Source organism: Empidonax traillii, unplaced genomic scaffold (genome assembly GCF_003031625.1).
Source record: "Empidonax traillii isolate 1590-97213 ecotype Southwest subspecies unplaced genomic scaffold, ASM303162v1 scaffold42:size1813164, whole genome shotgun sequence".
Lineage (NCBI taxonomy): Eukaryota > Metazoa > Chordata > Aves > Passeriformes > Tyrannidae > Empidonax > Empidonax traillii.
Window position 1 is genome coordinate 1740770 of NW_020955235.1, and position 22129 is coordinate 1762898.

Consider the following 22129-nt stretch of genomic DNA (forward strand, 5'->3'; position numbering starts at 1 on the left):
AATTTGAGATATTTCTCACACCGTGACCAGGCAGGCTTAGTGAATGAATTGCAAATCTAATCAGTTTGGCAAAGGGTTTTATGGAAGCTGCTGTGCTGGCTTTGCTGACTTCAAGTGATTTTTTTTCTTTTGTTCACTTGTTGCAAACAACTAAAATCTGGGTCAAGGAAGGAAAGGTCATTCTTTACTTATGGAAGTGCAAATTTTTATACAGCATTGGAAAGGTTTCAAAAACAGTTTTGAATTTTTTATTCATCATGTATTCAGTTTTCTCACTATTTTCCCCCATCTTTCTATACATCTAAATTTCAAGCATCTTCTTAGGGAAAGGTAAAATAACTTGTGCCTTGTAGGCAATCAAGATTTAGGGCATTGAGTTTAAACAAATATTCAAATAACATTATTAACTGGAAAAATATTTATGGCACAACACATTTCCATATTTCTATACACTGTAACTAATGTTTATTTTCAGACCATCACTGGCTTGGTCATTCTCTCCAACTTAATTCTGTCAGGGGAAATTTTTGTTCTGGAGGTTCTAAAAGTCAAGGTTTTTATATAGTAATCACATTTCACAGAATCACAGAACATGACAAGTTGGAAGGGACCCATAAAGATCATGAAGCCCAACTCCTGGCTCTGCACAGGACCATCCCCAAGAGCCACACCATGTGCATGAGAGCATCATCATTGAACTCTGCCAGGCTTGGTGCTGTAAACTGGGGAACTGCCCTGGGGAACCTGTTCCAGCACCCAACCACCTTCAGGGTGAAGAACCTTTTTAAGCCCAGTCTTACTTTATGTGATGAGGAACTATTCTAAAATACACATTTTTCCTCAACTGCAATTAAGAGTCCCTGTGTGGGTGTGCTGGGAGTTCTCTGCCTTGTTTATTTATATCTCTCACACCAGCAATCTCAAAGACAACACCCCAAACCTATCCCAGCTCGTTCCACACATCTGGGAACACAAAAAACTGAAGAAGGTAACATGATACAGTCAGGGAGAAGTGTTCTCAGTTTTCACTAGGGCTGTACCTTTCCTATCACCTCCTGCATGGCACACATATATTGCCTTCTTCGCTTGTGGGTGTGTGTTTTTAGGACATACCAGACAAATAGTATGTTTTTTAGCATACAAGCTAGAAAGTAAACTTCTGTGACTTTCTGACCACACTGAATGCATGCATCAGTTCCTATTACTCAACTCCTAAAGTCAAATCATCATCTCCAAGGATCAAGGTTCACTTTTAAGCTATTGAGCAATCTAACTGGCAGGTAGATCAAGGCATGATAACTTGCTTCTTGAGTGTAAATAAAGGTACACTGACCCATTTTACTGTGGAACTGTTCTTAACATTAATAAAATAAAATGCAGATATTCTGTGGTACTGATGTGTTTTCCATACAGAACACAAAAGACTATCTCAAAGCATTTTCATTCTTCCCCCATGAGGTATAACAGTTTTATAATCTCCATTTCCAAGTAGGGATTATAAAATGGTCTACTTAAGGGCAAGAGAGTGCCCAGACAAAAGCTGCAGCAGAACCCACAGACAGATCTGGTTTCTGAATTCTCCTTCCTCCTCTGCCTTGTTATAAAAAACCCATCTAAACCTGAAAACTCTCAAAGTCACTTCTGCACAGCTATCAGCTGCTGAGCTGGGATACAGGTATATATGCACATCTGACTGACAGTTCCCACGATTAACACACTGTGTTTAGTAAAAAGCATGCTACATCGCAGGTGAGCACTTATGTCCCTCATCACGCTTTCTGGCTCTCCATCTCTGGGAATATTTGCAGTACAGCTGTACTTATCAGAGAATAAGTGTTCAGTGTCAAAACATTCCTTCTGTTTCACTTCATCACTTCATTTTCACTTAATATTTAGAGACTTCAGGAGTTTTCTCTGTTCCATTCCAATTTTCAACATGCTAGTCTTAAAGCCCTTTGCTGTCACCCCAGAGGCTGACTGACCATTACTGGGAGAAGGAACTGATTTGTCTGTATTTGTGGAAATACAGCTATCACATCCACCAGGTGTGCAGCAGCTAGAAAAGAAATCTGAGCAAATGAGCATTCTGTGGACAATAAACAACAATCAACAGATGTTACAAGCACTTGCTGACCAGCTGCACATGGCAGGGCAACCACCATGCAGTGGGATCGGGTCATGAACAAGTCTGTGCCTGTCAGCAGTGACTGCAAGCTTTCAGATCCTGGCTGCTGCATGCCAAATTTATTTCAGCCTCAGGATGCCAAAATGACAGCTGCTTTGAGAGGGAAGAATCAGGGTATCAATCTTATGAGGGAAGTTTGCATCACTCAGCAATCTGTTTGGTGTCAGCAAAGGAAGCTATTACAGGAGGTAGTCAATCTGCAGACATGTGTATCCATTAACCATAGTTTGCATGCAGAAGCACAAGGATGGATCAGGCACGGGAATTAATATCTAAAAGTCAATTAAGAAGGCTTCCATAGACGTGTAGGTAACAGGCTGGCCCTATCTAGAAACCAAAACATTGTGGTGAAGTAGGAACATAAAAATGCTCCATTGTAGAAAGTAAAATTTGAACTACATTTGAAATAACAGTCTTATCACATTCTGTAGTCAATATCAAATCACCACATTGCTTCACGACAGCTCTGCTTCTCAATAAATTTGTTATACGTGCTTAGTATTGCTGGGTGCATGGCCTGATCCCAAATTTGTGCTCATGGTAATAAAAGATATATTTGTGATTTACTTCAATTTGAGCAGTGTTTTTTGCTGAAGTTTATGACGGGGAATGCTACATAGTTTCAGTGTATTTACTCTGTTATTTTGTAATTTTTGTTGTATCTACATAATCATAGGATGATCTGCTACTTTCAGCTACGGCATCCTGCTCCCTATCTACACGTAGGCTGTTGCTTTTTGAGATTTAAGGGAGAAATGAAAGCAGCATACCACTGTCCACTGAGAGGGTTATTTTAACACACACTCAATTTGTAAAGTACCTGAGTTCTTTCATCTTTTGTGGATAACATCACGCAATGTATTGAAATAACTTGGTAGCTAAAAACAGTCTAACCATGGCTATATATATATATATATATATATATATTTACATATCTTTACAGATGCTGTGGTAAGCCTGCATTCCAGTCCTTCAAGCTAGGTCATGAAGGTATGTTAAGTATCTCCCCCCTACAAAAGACCTACCCTTTGAGAATCCCTCAAAAGTTTTGCCTTGCTTTGCTGGCCAAAGGTGCTTTTTCCTAAGGGCCATGGGAACACAGTGCCAGCTGAATGTTGCTGGTGTGCCCCAGACAGTATGGGGCCAGTTCTGCCGAGAAACAGCAGCTCTGACAAGGTCACCATAGCTCTTGCCACATTTCCTGACATTTTTCTTTATCCAACACTTCCTCATCCTTTCTGGAACATCTGAATAATCTTTATTCTTGAAGACTGTGTACATCTTGGCCTTGTATAGAACCACGTTGCAATTCTCATAACAGGGCAAAAGAAGTATTTTCAAACACTGTAAAAGCTAGGAGTCCAAACATTGAGACTCAGACCTCCAGAGCTCCAAAATGTAACCAGACTTGGCATTCCATAGTTTCTGGTGAGCTGTTTGCAATATCATCATAATAATAGCATTGTAATATAATAGCATTGAGGTAATGGAGCAGAAATACCTGAAGACTGGAAGCACTGTTTTGTCAGAAGAGCATAAACTAAGAGTTATATCAGCAGGACCTAAAACTGAATGTGAATACATTCAACAGAAATAAACACTTCTAGTAAGACTCTGTTGTACAACAAACAACATCTTTTGAAAAGGCATTTGATTTCTTCCTGATAATTTGTAAGAGCAATAGAAGAACGTTTTTGCAATGACACTGCTGGGGGGAAGGGGAACTGAAAAAAAGCTCAAAACCTTAATGTAACAAATAACCTCCCAGACAAAATACTTTCAGATAACCACTTCTGTAAATTTTTATTTTAAAGGCATCTCTAATCAGGGTAAAAAAAATAAAAATATCTAAGTATCAAGCTCCTGTATTATTCTGACATGACAAAACACAAGATTTTCAGTTCTCAGTACAAGGAATGTTTTAGTCTCATTAGCATGATGTTAATACCTAGCCAGACCTTTCTTTTTTCACTATTACTAGTGAGTCAACAAGCAGCTTTTAGGATCTTGTGAGACAAGTTCCAACAAAACTCCAGTTTGATTTTTTCTGTGATTAGTAAAGCAAGACTAGAACATATGCCCACACATCCTCCACAGTCAGTTCACAAGAGAGGGAAGATGCTGGCAATCTCTGTTACACCATTCCTTGTTTTTATCCCAAAGATCAAAATCCATGAGAAAGAGAGGGCATGGCCTGTGAGGACACTAATGAAAGGCTTCTTGATTAACTCCAAGAAGTGAGAGACTGCATTACCTTTACCACCAATCATCCTCTGCCAGGATTTTCCCAGTATGAAGGCATTCAAGAGGTAGCCACAGCTCGGAAGGCCTCGCTGAAGTCTCAAATCTCTAAGCAACACACCTTCACTGGCAACACAGTTCCAGAAGCACAACAACGTTTTAGGCACTCACAGGTGAAGCCTTGGCTCTCTCTGAATCTTGAAAATCTGTGAAGTTCAAAGTTAGAGCTGTGATTTGTTGAGGGGACAGGGCAAATAGTCACTTTCCTTAAGAGATCAATATTGAGGAAAAGCCTCAATAGGACCCTATTAGAATTTTGGCCACTGAAACATTGCTCCTTCCCCAACGATTACAAATGTAAAATTATAATTTTTATTTTTTTAAATAACAGGCTTATTGACTCAGAAAAAAGGTCAGATAGCTCAATATGCTTCCTAAGAGCTGTCAATAGTAACCATCTTAGAGTGTGTAATAGAGAGCGCCTTCTCCTGTTATTTCCTGCCAATGCTCTGCAGATTACAGACTTTGTTTGGCCATGGGTTCATTCAAACCACTGTATTTATTGACAGTTTCTACTTTATATAACTTAATTTATATTACTGACCTCTACAGCACAGTGGAAACCAGATATGTAATTAAATTGTGCACTCTGGGAAAAGGGACTTTCTGCTTCAAACTCCCCTGCCCAGTAACTTCACTGTTACATGTTTTAAGTAAATGAACATTTCATTGTCATCTTATTCATGTATAAATTTCTGTCATATCCCACTTCAATCATCTGTTTTTACACAGAAGGCTCATTGTCCAATTCATATCTCAAATAGATATCATTATGTGTTTCTAAACTCTTTGGGCATTCTTTGTACTTTTATCATATGCCTTTGAGACAGAATTGTCAGAATACCACACAACATTCAAGATGTAGCAAAGACAGGGACTTATAACAGTAGCATAATTAGACACTCTGTGTTATACAGTATTCCATTAGTAATTCCTAATTTTCTAATTCTCTTTTTGACTGCTAGCAACTATTGAGCTGATGGTGAACTTACCACAGGAAGACCAAGATCCTGAAAGGAAGAAGTTAATTCATAATCCATTTTTTAATTCAAGCAAATTGCTATGTATAGTATGAACCTTTGTCTGTTATTTTATTTCTCTGTCATTTATATATGAAAATTTTCTTTAGAACCAGCTTTAGTTTTAACTCACAAAAAATTTTATAGGGGCAGCAAACACTAGCCCACTAATACTCACATCCCTTCCTAGGTTTTTAAACATGGCAAACAGCATACACCCCTCTGGGATCTGTCTCTAAGAGAAACATGTATTCCTCCCCTTTTTTTCAGCCATCTCGTAATCTACAAAAGGATCTTCTCTTTATTGCATACCAGTTTCAGTTCTTGAGGGCTTCAAAGCAATTTGAAAAATCCAAGGAGGTTGTGACAACTGACTCATCTTTTTATCTACAGGCTCATTGAAAGAATTCCAAGAGGCGTGATGTCCCTTTGCAAACTCCATATTTTCCCTGTATTTGCTAGTACTGTTCTCATTACAATTCCTATCATGTTCCTGGCTGAGAATTCAACTTAGTTTCTGTAAATCTCCCAAGTACCCCATTTCAAACTTTCTCAAATGTACTCACCTTTATTCCTCTGGTACCATGATAAATGACAGTTAAAACTCCATTTGGAGGAGTTCAAAAATTTCGTACATGCACTCATTCAAATTCCAAGAACAGCAGTAAATCCATATAAAACTAACAGTTAAGAAAATACTGAATCAACTGATGATGTACTGAGAAAATAGGATGAACACACACAGAGAATCTTTATTTCCAGGCTCATAATTATGCACTTAGATGCTGTTAGAACATGTGTAATTGCCAAACTAGAGCCTAAAAAAGGCTGGCTGCCATCTGTTCCTTATTCCCAGTCTTACCAAGTTGTGATCTCAGGAAATAAAGAAGCATCATGAACCCAGAAATCATGTCTGCCCTTCAGAAGGTTACAAATAATCTCCTTCTCTTCACCCCTCAGATTAACAGGAGGCTGTAAGTCTGCCTAGTATAAATAATGCCAAATGCATCTCCTCTTTTGAAGCAGGCTGCTGGGAGCAACTGGCTCATTGTTACAATTCAACTGGCAGCATGAAAACTCTCTTAAATAGCAAGACTCTATTAAAATCTCTAATCTCCTTGGGCCCATGTTCATCTTCCAACAATATCATCAGTAAAAAGGAGTCATTTTCCAAGCAACACCAATTTTCTGAATTCTTCATGGTTTTTCATAGCTCAGCTCTACTGTCTTCTCATTTCTTATTTCATGATGAGAACTTGGACTACCCCTGTGTACTTAGTTGGGTTTTTTCTTATTCACACAGCAACTCAGAACAAAAGCAATTCTAAAATATTTTATGAGAAGAGGTGTCTCTTTCATGTTAAAGAAGCTGCATGACTACAGTAAGCCAACACCTAAATATTTGTGTGCCTTGTCTCCACATGCCTTAGTTAGAGAGACATAACCTTAGGTGTTATTTATATGAATGCACATGCATGACTATAAAATTCTTGGCAGTCCCACATTATCACACTTACAAACTTTGTAGATGACTGCAGTCTCCTGGCTGAGCAATAACCTTCCAATGGATCAACCTCTTTCCCCACAGCAGAACGGGGTTCTCAGCACAGACAGTTATCTCCACATAAGCAGGTGGGGCTCTGTCATTTCTCCAAGACTAGGCAGGTATTTCCCTTGCATCAACAAGGATGGCATTTAACCATCCAAGTTCCACTGTGCCATTATCTGGTAGTCCACACACTTCTCATTCAAATCCATGCTATCCAACATAACATTTCCTCTAATCCATAACATTCAGAAATCACATCCAACAAAATGAATTTGTACTTTAGGCAGCACAGCTCCACTTACTTGAAGCTTACTGCTTTTCCATACACTGCACATTTGACCCTTTCAAATTTCATAACATTCAATAATACATTATGCATAACGAAAGTTCATTATTCAAAAGGATAAAAAAATATATAAAGGCTTCATTTTAAAAGTAATTTTTAACTGTAGGAAACATGATGATTTTTTCACAAATTACTTGTGGAAATTAAAGTGGATCTAAAGAGAGAGGATACTTGTATGTTTCTAAAGAATAACAAGATTGATTAGTTAGGACAGAGGCAACAGAAAGTACTACTTTAAAAAGCCCTTTTTTCGCTGGTTGCTGCAAGTAATTTAATTTCTTGAAAACTGCAGTTCTAGAACTTCTAAAAAAATAAGATCTCTTTTCTTTAAGGGGAAAAGACAGCCCACCCTGTTTTTCTAAAACGTGTTTCAATATTTCATTTGTCAAAATCAGAAAGAATTTGGAAAGCATGCTGGCAGCGACAGCACTATGGTTATAGGGTTTTGAGTCATCAGCTAGGTTTCCCTCTTACTTCTATTCCCCTTTGCTTTCCTTTTTCCCTTTATAAAGCAGAAACTGGCATGATTGTTGTTATAAAACTTAGTATCTTGAGTACTTTACTTTTTCTACTCTTTCATGTTATTTAGTTTGAATATGAGGGAACATTTGGGAAGCCAAATAAACCATTTAGTGATATTTAAGTCATCATACGTGCATCTTCATATGATGACTTTATTACATGAGTACTTCCAATATTTGTAAAGGAAGCAATCACTGGAATATAATTAGACATATATGAATAAATAGATGGAAAAACTGAGTGCCTAGTAATCTTCTAAATATAGAAATTTACTCACTCTCCAATTTAAAACAAAGATATTCAAAATGAAATCTGCAGAGCTCTCAAACAAGGCCTGTGGATTCCTGATAATGCCTGGCTTCTGGACAACATAGCCCAAAACGCCCTTTTCAGAGAAATAATTTGACATGCTGAATGATGCAATCGCAATCTCAGCTCCTGCCAGTGTCCATCATGTCTCTTGAGTGGTACACACATTAACACAGAAAATATTCAGCTGCACCTCCCTTCCCTCCCCCTGCTCTTTCCCAGAACACAAGAATCTGGTGGGAAACTATGCAGAGCAGGTGCTCAGTGTCACCACATGTGGACACATCAGCCAGCACAACGCTACCACTCAAAGTTGTCACCTTTTGTGGTTCTTGTGAAACTGTAACGCTGCAACTGTGGGACGCAGCCTCTGGCCAGGGTAGTGAGCAGGAAACCAGAAATTAGGACTTTAAAGCATTTTCGGTTGAGACTTTGGTTGATGCCACTTATCTTTCTTTTGTCCACCCACATATATACATTTCTCTTTATTTCCTTAAAATCCATCATTACTCTTAAAAGACAAGTGAGGCTCAGAATGACCTCCTCTAACAGAGCAGAGCACTGGCCCTTTGATATTTGAACTACACAGGCTCCTTTTCAGAGTAGAAGAGTGCATGAACCATATATGCTTATCACCTAAGCATGAAAGGGGCCCTGGTTCTCCACTGCCCAGTTGCCACTGCAAATACTCATGCCTCTGAAAATGCAGTATGAAGTTATATTATAATGACTGTCATTCCAAACAGGCATTGCAATGAAACCCCTTCAAATGTTAGCCTGTTAGTTGATGGCCCATTATTTTAGGATTAAAACAGCTGCCTATACTTGCCCCCTTCTCAAAGGGGCTTTCCCTCTCTTTTACTATTGTAATTACTAGGGGGGTTCACTTCTTTCACTAGTGTAATTGAAGACTTCCTCCTTGTCTGTGCCTCTCCAGGGTGACAGACAGGCCCAGGATTCTCCTGCAGACACCTCTTGCCACTAAGTGAGCTGAATCCAGGATAAGAGCAGGACTGACTTCACATTGCTGCAGGTACAAAGTCCCCTGGATAACTGTTCTCCTCGGGCAGCACAAAATTTCACTCAGACCTCATCCCAGCATCAGCACATACCCACAGTATGTTGCTGGCCTTCTCTACCCTGTGCCTTTGGATCAGGGTGTCCAATGCATCTTTCCTCCCAGATGAGACAATGCACGTAAAAAAATGCCTGATGCTCTCCTCCAGTACCAGCACAAGACTTTGGGACTCGCAGCACCATCGCTGTTCTCCATGTGCCCCAAGCACTGGAAGGCAGGAGGAGAGCAGTGGGACAGGAACCACCAGTTTGAATGCTGACTTCATAGTCTGCAAACATAGGGATGGAAGCAGAGGATAAGGGAAAAGGAGACCAGTACAGATAAGACCAAGCAGCTTTGATGCCTGAAAAATGAAAGCCAAATAAGAGTTGCTATTTCTCAATTCCCTTCCTCATTGGTAGGTGTTCCACTTGTGGCTAAGAGGTCATAGCAGCCTCTTCTAGGCAGAGGAACTGCTCCCCTTCTGGCTTTCCCCAGCTACACCAGCTGGGGAGGGGGAACCTGCTGGCTCCTGGAGACAAATTTGGTGCTCCAGCTGGGACCTCACAGTTGCCTCACTGACAGCTGGTAAAAGCACGCAGGCAATCCCTGCCGACCCTGGGCTGCACTGTCGAATGTGCTGCACAGCACCAGCCAGCTATTAATAAACACAGGAGCAAAACCAAATGCCTCTGCTTTGACTTCTTTAAAAGGCCAAACTCAGCCTTCCAATTGGTCTATTTCTGGCCATCCATCCGACCCCCCATTCCAGCACAGGAGCTCCCCCATCCAGGCATACAATTCCTGCTGACTTAGCATGGTCCGTGTTACAACCACAGCAAAACATGGAATTGGGCAGTATAAGGATTCAACAAAGTGATTTTTTTTGCTATTCAAGCCATCCTGTAACACATGAAGGGAATTGCACTTGCACAGCAGTACCTTACGCACTTAGGGTTTTGCATCTCTGTCTGTCCTCCAGTCCTATTCAAGAAATACAACTTCATATTTGATATTCTGACCCCCTTTTCTGCATTGGAGAAGCACCTGACTTACAAAGCACACAACAAAAGACCTCCTCCCTAAGCTTGCCCAGACCATCTCTGAGGTCAGGAAAGGTTTGCATGGATATAGCAGTCTGTCTGGCTGTGAGAACACACACATAACCAAAACCATCATACTACATATGCACTAAACATGCATCTAAGGCAAGGGTCCTTGTAAAGCAACAGACAAACAACCAAACCCCTCAACACAATAAGGATTTAGAAGAAAAGACTCTATTGTTTCTAAAACAGAACAACAACATTCTAAAAACTGATAACATTTCTCTGTTTTCTTCAGCATAAGTGGAGTTTCAAGTCTCCTCATGAAACTCTGCAGTAAACATTCTTTATAATTTTGCCACTTTATTACCTATTTTTGGGACTGAATTACATGCAATATTCCACATATAATGACCTTGGTAGCAGATAGTAATTTTATAAAACTCCAGTACTCTCCATTGCCACATGCAGGTAAACTCTTCCAAATGAAATACAACTGTATTACTGGGGTGTGGAAGAATCATCATTCTGTCTGATGCAAGAGAAACTCTTAAAAAGCTTTACAGGGAGAATAATCAGTCTTTGTAACTGCTCTCCTCTTTAGAGGTTTGGAGTTGGCTTGTTTCCTTTCAAGTGCCAAAAAACTCAAGAGGGGAAGCAGTTGTTTCCTGCATACCAAAATGCTTTGTCATTTACCAAAAAAAAAATGCCTGAAATAGTTGATAAGATTTGTTTTCCCCTCCTTTCCAAATAAATGTGTAAATTCGTAAAAAAAAACTTGGTCTTTCTCCATCCTCTCCATCCTATGACGCTGACCAATTTGCTTTCAGCAGCCGGTGCTCCCCTGGACAGCAGAAGAGGTCATGTCTTCATTTTCCAATTCCCACTCCAGCTGTGAAGTCTCTCCTTCCTCCCCCACTGCATCTAGCAGGGTATGTTTATGGTACTTCAGGAAAGCTGAATAGCCTTTTTTAAGGAGTGGCTTGGGCCACAAGGACAAAAATGCCACTGGCAGGAAACTGGGGGTGCAGGGACTGTGTCACAGGATCTCCAACATGGTATCAAGGGGTGACGCAACGAGGACATTCAAGAAATCTGTCACTCAAGTGGTCAGTTAATCTCTTCTCAGAAATCATGGATGTCCCAGAGTATTGCATTAACAGGTATGACTGGGTTCTGTAGAGATCCAGGGTGTGATGGAAGATGTCAGTAAAAGTTTTTCTTAACTCCCAAGAGTACCTTCTACACAACCTGTCCTCACAGAGGTGTGCGAGAGGCTGCCTCTCCCCATGGCAGCCCCACACTTTACCACATCCTTTTTGGCCTCATTTCTGGTTTTCACTGTTGATAGGCATGTTTACCCATTTACACACCTTTGCTAGCACCATGGGACAAAGCAGATACAGCTCTTGAAGCTTCAGGGAAAACCCTGAAGAAAATGCAGCAGAAATGGAATAACCAGGAATCTACTGATGTCATGACACAACATGAAGCCCCAAACAACATTCTTCCACAGATCTGAGATGACACAAAGTATTCTGGTTTTTATTCCTCTGCTCTTCCTCTGTGGTCTCACTGTATGCAATGCTTAGCCAGCTGCACCCAGCCCTCACCCTAAATAAAATAAAATAACAGCCACAGCATCTGACCAGCAAGCAGCCACTTGACCATGCAAATTTCTTGGCAGATTATAGATTCTAGCTTGCAGCTTTATGAGCACTGAAAGGAACTGTAATTATTCTATAAACTGAGATTTTTCAACAGCTACTGGGAATTTCTGGCTGGCCTCTTGGGACAAGGACAAAGGCAGCAGCACTTCTTGCAGTGGCCACAGACAGCACCATTACTGAGCCTTGGGTGACTTCAGCACGCTAATGCTGATAATGAGCTTGTGGCAGTGCAGATGATCACGCATGGATGAGCATTCAATTACTCACCCCGTGGTTAACACACAGTGAAAGCAAAGACTGCAGCCACACAGGCCTTCACAACTTTCATTTCACAAAGTGCCATTAACTCTCCATCAAATAATGACAGCTTTATCCCAAGGGCTGGGGCTGAGCAGGGGGTGGCCCATCTTATTTTGCAGAGTCCACAGAAAACCAGCTCAGGCTCTCACCCAATGATATGGGGTCAATGACACCTGGCCCAGGCAGGACTGAAGTGGTGACTTCAAGACAAAAATATTCCTACTTCATTCCCTGCCCCCAATACACTCCCAGCCTTACAGACCAGACATAGTTACTGAAGCTCAGCAGCCTCAGAAATAAAGAAATTATTTTCCCCTGAAATATATTTTTGATTTCTTTACTTCAGACCTAGATGGAAGGATTTATATTTTTATCACACAGATGTGAAACATCAAGGGTACTTGATATGGGAAACTCCTTGTGTTGGAAAAAAATTATTTCTAATACTCTTGCCACAACCTGTGAAGCTGTATTTAAAACTCAGTTCAATGAGACTCATGTTTAAACACAACATACCATCAGCAACAGCTCTGCTTCCTTGAAAAGACAGGTCCTCAGAAGAAATGCTATTTTCAGGGATCTTATGTGCCTAAATAAGCAGTTAAGTTCTTTGAGACTGAAACAGGGAAAGAGCTTAATGACCACTGAAAACAAGATAACCTTAAAATCAAAGTTATATGGCTGAACAATCAGGCATCTTGTAAAATGTACTTTTTATCTATCTGCATATTTAAGCACTTGTATATATTGAAGATATACCATCCCTGCAGTGTTTCTGTACTATACTTGTTGACTCTATTCTTAAATAAATTCGTACTGCAACAAAATCCCAAATGTGAAGATTGTACCCTCACCAAAATGATAATTAATAGTAGAAGTTCAAACATTACTATCTAATAAATCAGATTATTATTTAAGAAAACAGCACTAAAAGAATATTTTCACTGCTTTAAGAGTAAATTATTTAATTTACTAAGATGCGGCTTTCTAAAAACAAAATTATATTCAAAAAAACCCTCAAACCCATAACAAATCAGACAAAACAAACAAACAAACAAACCCAGTTCACAGATATTTCTCTTAGGTCAATTCTTTTAGAGTTGGTGCAAGCCATCCTTTAAAATTCTCTAAGCTTTGCCATAAAACTACTTGGAGAGCTAGCAGAAGTGTGACACTAGCAATTCACTTCACTTCTGGGCACAGCTTTTGTTCCCAAACTGTGCACTAAATACAAAGAGTTAAAGTTTCCATTTAGTAACTGTAGGTAGGCTGCCCTTGTCCTGTAGAAACTGAACTCAGGCACAACTGAACTGTGATACTTGGAACCAAATTATGTCATTCAGAGTTGTTGCTATCTTGTGAGCAGGAAAATGCAAGTGCTTACATCAATCCCTGCGTAACTATCTCAGCACAGTATTTAAAAGGGGCAAAGTGGTAGATAACAAAACAAAATTAGCATTTCCAGCTTCTTGTCTCAGTCACTTCTGCAACCAAACCAATTTAGGATGAAAACTTTCCAGGTATTAAGTTTTTTCATCAGGAGCTTACTGCCGGATCTGCCCAGCTCAGTCTCTGGAGTGACTGAGGAGTAATGTGGATGGAGATTTGCTTACACTTAGACTCAGTAGGGCATCAGCTACATGGGACGATTTTCTAGTGATGCATTCACAATACAGTGACACAAAAACCTGCTCTACTCTCCATTCATTTAACCCTTTTTCCAGATGATGTAAGCTAAATTAGTCCTTCTGAATCTGAGATGCAAGTGCTTACATTCATGCTCATGTTATGACAAGAGCAAAGCCTGGACCATATTGTAGAAAGGACATGATCAAAACTGACCTTGGTGCTGCCACGCAGAACCTGCCCACGAGTTTCTAAATGTTTAAACTTAAAAATAAAGAGAAAAATGAGCACTGCAACATCAGTTATTGTTGTAGAGTAAGATGGTTGCTATGTCCAGTTTTAGAAATGAGTAATGTAGACCATAAACACAGAATATAACATTTCTGGAGAGCAGTTGCACTGAACCCCAGTTCTCTAAGTGAACCTTTTGAAGACAGAAAGGTGCTTGTCCCCCAGCTTGAAGCAGAATCTTTCTTTTTCTTTCTTTCTTTTTTTTTTTTTTTTTAATGATGGAAACAGTGTTGTGGCTACTACAACTACTAGAAAAGAAAAAAATTTTTAAAAAAAAGCTCTCAAGTTTTGCTGAGCTTCTTACTCAGGCCATCCCCACATTTGCAATGTCATATAGAAAAACAAATGTAAAAGGGACAGAGAAGTCATGCATGACAATCCAAACTAGAATCAGCAGATTCCCCACCCCCCACCAATTCAGCATTAAAAGGAAAAAAAAAAAATATGCAATTTGCATTTTGTATTTGCTGATGAATTTTTTACAGTTTTGCAGATATTTTTAAGTAATAATATTGTCACAATGGTTGTAGAACAAATTTGTGACTAAACAGATAAAAATGCCTATGAAGGACCCAGCAGCAACCATTTAGGGAATGGATTCCTTGGAACTGAGCATTCATAATCCAGTGCCTACTGTGCATTCAGTCCCTTCAATGGCTATGGTAATTAGGTTGTCTCATGTTATTGTGACCTACAATCTATCTATGGGGACACTCCAGGGGAGCTCTGGGTTCTAAATCTACTAATTTCACATTTAGAAAGACTCAGGCATGACAACAATGCTGAATTGATATGCAGAACATTCAGATAATTTTAAACACTTGAATCATTGTCCTCACATGTAAAAAGATCAGGGCTTCCTTCAAGCACACATTGTGCAAATTCACTGGGTGTGTCACATCATACTGAAAGGATGTTTGCTGAAATGCAACTGGGCCATGGAAGTGGTAGTTGATTAAGTGGAAAATAAGGAGCCTTGGGCACAATGACCTTTATGAGCCATGCACAAAATTTAAGCTGAGATTTACAGCAAACTTTTATAGTCAGTTTTTTCTATGTTGATAGAAAATAAAGTAATAAATCAGAGTATATAGTTAGTTTCTTGCAAAAGTTAGAACCATCTTAGGACATTTTGTTCAGTCATTTACTTTCTGGCTTTAGCAATATAATACCACTTGATCCAATCCTAATGAACAGGTCAGACAGAGCTACCGTCTAGGAATACCATCATGTTAAATAGTTCCTCGGTGCCACAGTATTTGCAGTCCTGGATGACTTAATAGCGTGGTCTCACTCTGCTCATACATTATAGGCCAGTGGGTAATCATCCGGAAACTTTGCAAACAAGTTTCCAGTTTAGGCCAGAGCATCAACCCAGACCAGACAAACAACCTACAGTCTAATGCTTTATGAAAGTTTTGGGGATCTTCTTACCATCTCCTTTACTCAAATCGAACCCAACTGCCATTGCTCAGAGACACGTCATGACACGCAAATACTCCCTACAAATTTCTAGACGTTGACAGATGAGCTCTGAGTGCCTTTCAGCAGCTGCTCTTTCAGGCCATCGCTAAACCCACCTTCACAGCCCTTCACCAGCAGCTGTAGCGAGCGCGGGGGTCTGGGGGTGAGAGAAGGGAGGCAGAAGGACACATTTCCCTTTGGCCCTGTCAGAGAACGGAAAGAAAGAGGTGGGCAGACACCTTAGAGTGACAAATATCAAATTGCCTTGCAGGATTTGCCAGGTCTTCCCGAGCCCTATTAATGCAATAAATTCATTTTGGGGAGGGCCAAAAAATTTCAAATCACGACACACGGAATGCTTAAAATTACACCCTATGAGTTAGATTGAATACAAAGTATGTGCAGGTTCTCCTGTGAGAAAACTGAATGTATTTATCTTTTTAACTGAATCTAGTCATATAAAATGATCCTGTTAAGTAGATTAGAAATCTTATGTACTGGGCCCCCATGTGGTTTGCCTTTAATATCTGTGCATTCAATTACTGTTTTCAAAAAGCAGGAATTATTCATTGCAATCCTAATGCTATATTTATTTGGGATTTAGACCTATTTTAAGATTAGGCCTGACTTAATTGTACCAAACTATCAGCAATGTTGGAGTCAGACTGTTGTAACTCATTATCACATATCTGCATTCTGTAAATCTGTGAAGAAGAGAATACATCCTCTTGCTACTGCTGGAATAAAATTAGAGGATGTCTGGGGAGACTGAAAAGCACTTTTATCCAAATACTCCAGCAAAATATTTTTTTTATGCAAGAATTTGAGACTGAAAACTGTTCTACTAAAAAATAGGTACAACATCAGGGAAAAATCTAAGTTACATAATTCACAGGGAAAAATTGACTGTCATAGCAAGAATCTGCATTATGGACCAGGAGCTCCCATCAATTGCTGCATGGAACATGCATTAGGAAGAGGTGAATAGTCAGTCATTCCTGTCTTTTCCTTGCAAGAGATTCACTGACATCTCAACTTAAGCATCTCAGCAGAAACCAGCCAGACACTGCCCAGGCCAAGGGTAGAGAACAGCCCTCTCACCCACAACACCATCCTTCAGCTTCATCAGCAGTTCCTTCACAACAGGAGTGCTCCTCTCAGCTTTTGCAAGACATGGAGGTAACCTTAAAAGACTAAAGGAAATGGGATCAAAGGACCTTCAGATTTCTATTACACTGTTGATATTTCTGCTATTATGCCTTAAATATCACAGCAAATTACAAGTATGTATATGCCTTCTTTCTAAATCACTTGTTATCAATTTTCTTTGTTCAACCATTAGCTATGTAAGCATATGTATGGACATCTACTTATTTATTTCTAGCCTGTCTCCTCCTCGCTCACATTGCAATTCCTAGGAAGACTCCCATCACAGTTTTTAGAAAAGCCTTCTGAAGCATCGTGCTAAAGCTCTTGCACAAATCCAGCCTTGACCTTGCTCTAGGTGAAAAGCACTGCAGAAGTTCAGCACAGTTGCACGCGGTCCCAGCTCTGGAGCTTTACCGATTATATCATTTATCTAACAAAGATGAAGTGTTATCTTTTAAGAAGAGATTAAAGAACATGGATAGCAGCTGCAAGGACAGGAAAAACTGCAATTTCTAGGAAAACATTTGCTTTCATCAGTCAGCAAAACAGTGCTGTAAATCTGTGCTATACTTGTCATGGTGTAAAAGCAGTAAGAAGAGAGTTACCAAGAGTACGGTTGTGTTTCCTGTGTGTGCAAAATGATCATTGCTTGTAAAATCAGTGTTTTGCACAGATTAACAGCAGTCACCAGAGTTTACAATGCAAGACAATATAAGCTTTCATAATAAAGAATAATAGCCTTAGACATTAAAAAAAAGGCATCCGTAAATATAAAGTTATAGGTACTCTGAACTTCTCTATCAGAAGTGAGTACAGAAGCAAGATAGACAGGTTTAGACCTTACTTGTGACAACTACAATACTATTAAGCATCAACTGAAAGCAGTTTCAAAACTCACCACACTCCAAGCTTCCAATTTAAACTGACCTTTTTAAAATTTTTTTCCTGAGTGACTACATAGTGTACTTGCACTTAGAAAACAAGCAGGCATTCTTTAATTTACAGCTTACAGACAGCACTGTACCAAGTACCTTCAAAATTACAAAGCATATAATACATCCTTTTGTCTCCTAGTATACAAAGCCAAGGAATTTCTCAGTTTAATTAAATCAATATGGCATTTTTCAGAAAATATTTGTAATATAGAAGATGTAAATGTTTCCACTAATATTTGGTTAGAAAATATATAAATAAAATTACTTTGAGGTGTTCATTTCTACCTTACACAGAACAGATTATGCCAAAGAGTCCAGAGAGTCCATTACAAGGTGGTTGTTATCAAAAAAGAAGTATTCTAAAAATGCAGAGGCCTCAAATGATTTGTTTGGATTTTGAAACAGACAATGTGTCTGAAATTCTAGCCACACACTGAAGTAGAGCTGAAGAATTTTGCCTTTGGGATTTTTCTTATACACAAAATATATGTTTATTGTGGAATAGTTCTGTAAGGTATATATGAGTCATTTTTAACCACAGTATTTCCCAGATAAACACAACTGCTGTGTTCATAATGAAAATTAATTCAGTTACGAAGATAGTTCAGTTCATAAAACATCTGACAGAATGGAAGAGGTATTTGACAAGTCCTAACTGGCATTTTTAAGTTTTCAGATGCTTTTTGGTTGTGAAAGAAAAAGCAGTGAGAAGTATATTCAGAAAGAAAAATCTGCTTGGAAACATCTTTTCCCCCAAAAGTTGAGTGCAATTGCAGGGATCAGTAAGGGAAATTAGGTAGAAAAAGCCTGGTTACTCCTGTGATCAAACCACCACGTAGCTAAGGCTGGGCCCTGTGGTGCTTACTTTCATACAAATCACTAACTAATCTCACCCTTGTTTGACACAACAAAGGGTCAAATTACACAGGTGTTCATTTCCAGGTGTTTCTTATATATTGGCATTACTTAATTGTTCATTCACCTCATTCAGTGAGGCTCCAGGAGTCAGAACCAATCACTCCCACTCCTCTGAACTTTTTTAAGGACCTACCCCATCTTTTCCTCTTTACACACAAGGAACAGTATCACAGGTCTCCAAGAGAACAATACCTTGCACAGAAGCAGTTAACACCTGAGCCTCTCTGGACTCAAACAGAGCACAATGCAGAAAGGGAGAGAAACATGGATTTGAATGTGTTCCTATAGTTACTAAGCTTTAAAAATTAACTGGATTTTTAAGGATAATTTTGAAGGAAAAGTGGGTAGCTAACATGTCAAGACAAAGAATGGAGTTGATGCTAATGACCTTGACTGTCTTTTGCTGCTTAGTAAGCTAATTATATTAAACAAAACCAGAGCAGAGGAAATTAGAAGGCATGTTGATGTTTCTATTCCTTCCAAATCAAAACAGTAGCCAGCATGATGTAGGAAAGCCCCTTCGGGTTCATGGCTAGGCGGGTTACATACACCAAGCTATTGTATATAGCATACAAGAAAAGCCAAACAAACAGTCTATTTGGGTTTTAATAGCCAAAGGCTATCTCTGCTGTGACTGTGCCCTCATATATTACAAATGCTCTGTAAAGCAGAAATCCACCTTTCATGTCAGACCCTAAAAGAATATTATATCTTAAAGTGCAATCGAAGTGAAAACCAGAAATTATCTCCTGGAGCCTAATGTGTTTGATAATCTTGGAATAAAACTCTTCTGCAGTCTTTTGGAGGAGCTTTCAAGAAGTCTTTTGCAAGGAGGTATTTTCTGAATTTGTGTCACAAAGCTACTGCTTAGTAGTCATGGTTTCGAGTAGAAAGCTATTTGCAAGTTACTATCCCCAAAACATGACATCTAGAGCTCTATAAGAATTATGTAAAGTCTGCTGAGATAGTCCTGGGCTCACAAGCACACCTAGCAGCTGACATAGCTACTGCTAAACACCCACCCTCCCGTGGGGGGATAGCAGGGCTCCTGAAAAGCTGGACAGACAGCACATGCCAACCCATCCATATTTGTTTCTCACCCTTGTGGTGTGAGCATGAAACCACCCTTCCAACAGAAAAAAAACCCATGATATTTCTTTTGCTAAAGTGTGAAGTAAAAGATGGAAAATAATCTAGACAAGTCATTAATTTTAAATTAAAAAATATTTAAATTAGAAAAGCATAACCCTTTTGAGATGGAGGAAAAAATCAAGTGGCCGTTTCATCACCAGCATGATCCCAATCTACATATCCCATTTTTTCACTGTACCTCCAGAAAACCTACACCCTGATGGCATAAGTATCCTAGAGACCCACACTCTACAGTAGCTGGTGACCTGGCCACAGATACTTATGCATTCAAGGCTGTCTGCCTGCCACAGCTAATACAATATCATGACCAATAATTTAATTACACAAAGACCAGGAAATTCATAGAATGACAGCTCCCATTCTCACACACAGCGCTTACCTCAGGCACAAAGTCAGCATCAAGGACTATACGTGCACGAGGAGATTTGTTGCTGCAAATCTGTGTATTTAAACAAAGAACTGACACAGCAGCACTCTGTGCAGAACTCACAGACTGCCAGGTATGTAAAACAACAGAAACATCTCAATTTCTTGACACAAATGGTAAAGCAGAGAATAGCATTTCAGCTGCTGTAAGCTGCCTTCAGAAGCAGCAGGTCAGCTGGTACACCATCCATGCTTCCCTCGGGTTTGCCACACCATGAGACGCCCTCCTGCCCCTCCTCAGGTCTGCCGGACTCTCTGACTCCTCCGTGCACTCAAGTAAACTCACTGCAGCCTGGTGAGCAAGCTGTGCAGAATTTTTAAGTTACAAAATCCATGTCCAAGTTTGCCAAAAACAGTGACCTACATTTAAGAGTAATTAAAAATCTCAAACCAAAAAAAAAAAAAGGGGGGGGCAGGAGATTGATTCTTTCAGGTGTTTTGCTTCATGTTTTAGTGAAACAGCACCTCATCAAGCAGCTACTCCCCAAAATCATCTTAGTTGAAACATTGCTGTCCCATCTACTTAATGATATGCTGGTCTCCTCCCTCCCCCAACCCTTTCTGAGTTCATGAGGGCTCTATTTGCAATGCTACACAGAAGGATTAGTTGTTTCAACTTCTCTGTTTTCCTATTTCCAAACAGCTTCAATCATGTGTCTTTTGACTGACCTCAACAACATTTTATTAAAGACTCTATCCTTTTTCTTCCCCTCAGAAAAGGTAACCAAGCAATGTGTCTTGATATCAGTACAAAATCAAATCAGAATGTGAAAATAGACATTTTAATTTTAAATAATGTTTCTGCAGTCCTGCATCTCTGAACAAGCATTTTCTGCACTTTAACCTCTAGACAAAGCAACACCATAAAACATGCATTAAGTGAGCTATGAAACAACAGGCTCTAACACCATTACTCTTCTCCTAGATTTACCACTGCTATATTCTGTGATCTCAGACAAACCATTCCACTTGCACTTCAGCCTTCTTAACTGTAAAACAGGTATAATGCATGCTAAAGCATCTCAGAATGCTTTAAAAGTTTTGAAATTTAAAGAGACTTTGAAAAGATGTCTCTAAGCACCAACTATTATTTTCATACAATACAGACTGCACTACTAAAGGAAAAAACATCCTGACTGCATGATCAGGTTTAGAACACTGGCTTATGTATATATGCTAGAGGAATTTCAAAGAAAGTGTCATATTTTTAAACTACATGTGCCACTACCATATTTAATAGAAAGTCATCACAAGCCTTTTTGTGCCATGAGTCTTTGTAATAAAAGCATTTGGTTTTGTTCTAGGCTATAATGACTCTGCGAGAGCTGTCAAGATGTATCCTATCAAAAATCCATGCACTAGAAAAAAGCAGTGGTTACCCAAAGAGGGTTTGGTACTTCAGAGACATTAGAATCTATTTCGTTAATAACACGTATTTGTGCACTTGTGGTTTGTGGCTCAGCTTGATCATATTGCAGCATTACACATTCTCTCCAACAGGCTTTTGTTGTGGCACTTCAAGGGCAGATCCACAAACAACCACAGTAAGTGTTCAGTAGCACCCAGACGAGAGGATCGGGTGCGAGGAGCTCTGACAAACCGCAAAGCTGCTGTGACATCCAGCACTATGAGGATTTACTCACAGCGCATCAATGCCTAGTTGAATATTTTGTGTACAACCTGATTCAGTAGCCAGTTGAGAGCAGGAAATCATGCTGTGTCCCAGGCTCGGAAGAACTGTTAACTGACAACAGGGTTTTCTACTGTGAGGTTGTCAGAGATATCAGCAAAAGACATCTGAGAGGTGTTCACTGACCCGTGCAGTTCCCAGAGATGAGGCCACATGCAAAGGTGTTTGCATCGA

At 39.6% G+C, this 22129-nt stretch overlaps 1 protein-coding gene across 2 annotated transcripts in view; it reads right to left on the bottom strand.

Annotated features, from left to right (window-relative positions):
- The window catches only part of ITGA6 (integrin subunit alpha 6), a 101639-nt gene that overhangs the window by 54890 nt on the left and 24620 nt on the right, over nucleotides 1–22129 (bottom strand). Inside the window, exon 2 of one of the 2 annotated variants that reach the window (XM_027878508.1) lies at nucleotides 15802–15888. The gene's annotated coding sequence lies outside the window, so the exon portion shown is untranslated. Of the gene's footprint in view, nucleotides 1–4439; nucleotides 4568–15801; nucleotides 15889–22129 lie in introns of those variants that run through there. The other variant, XM_027878509.1, reaches the window with a different exon arrangement.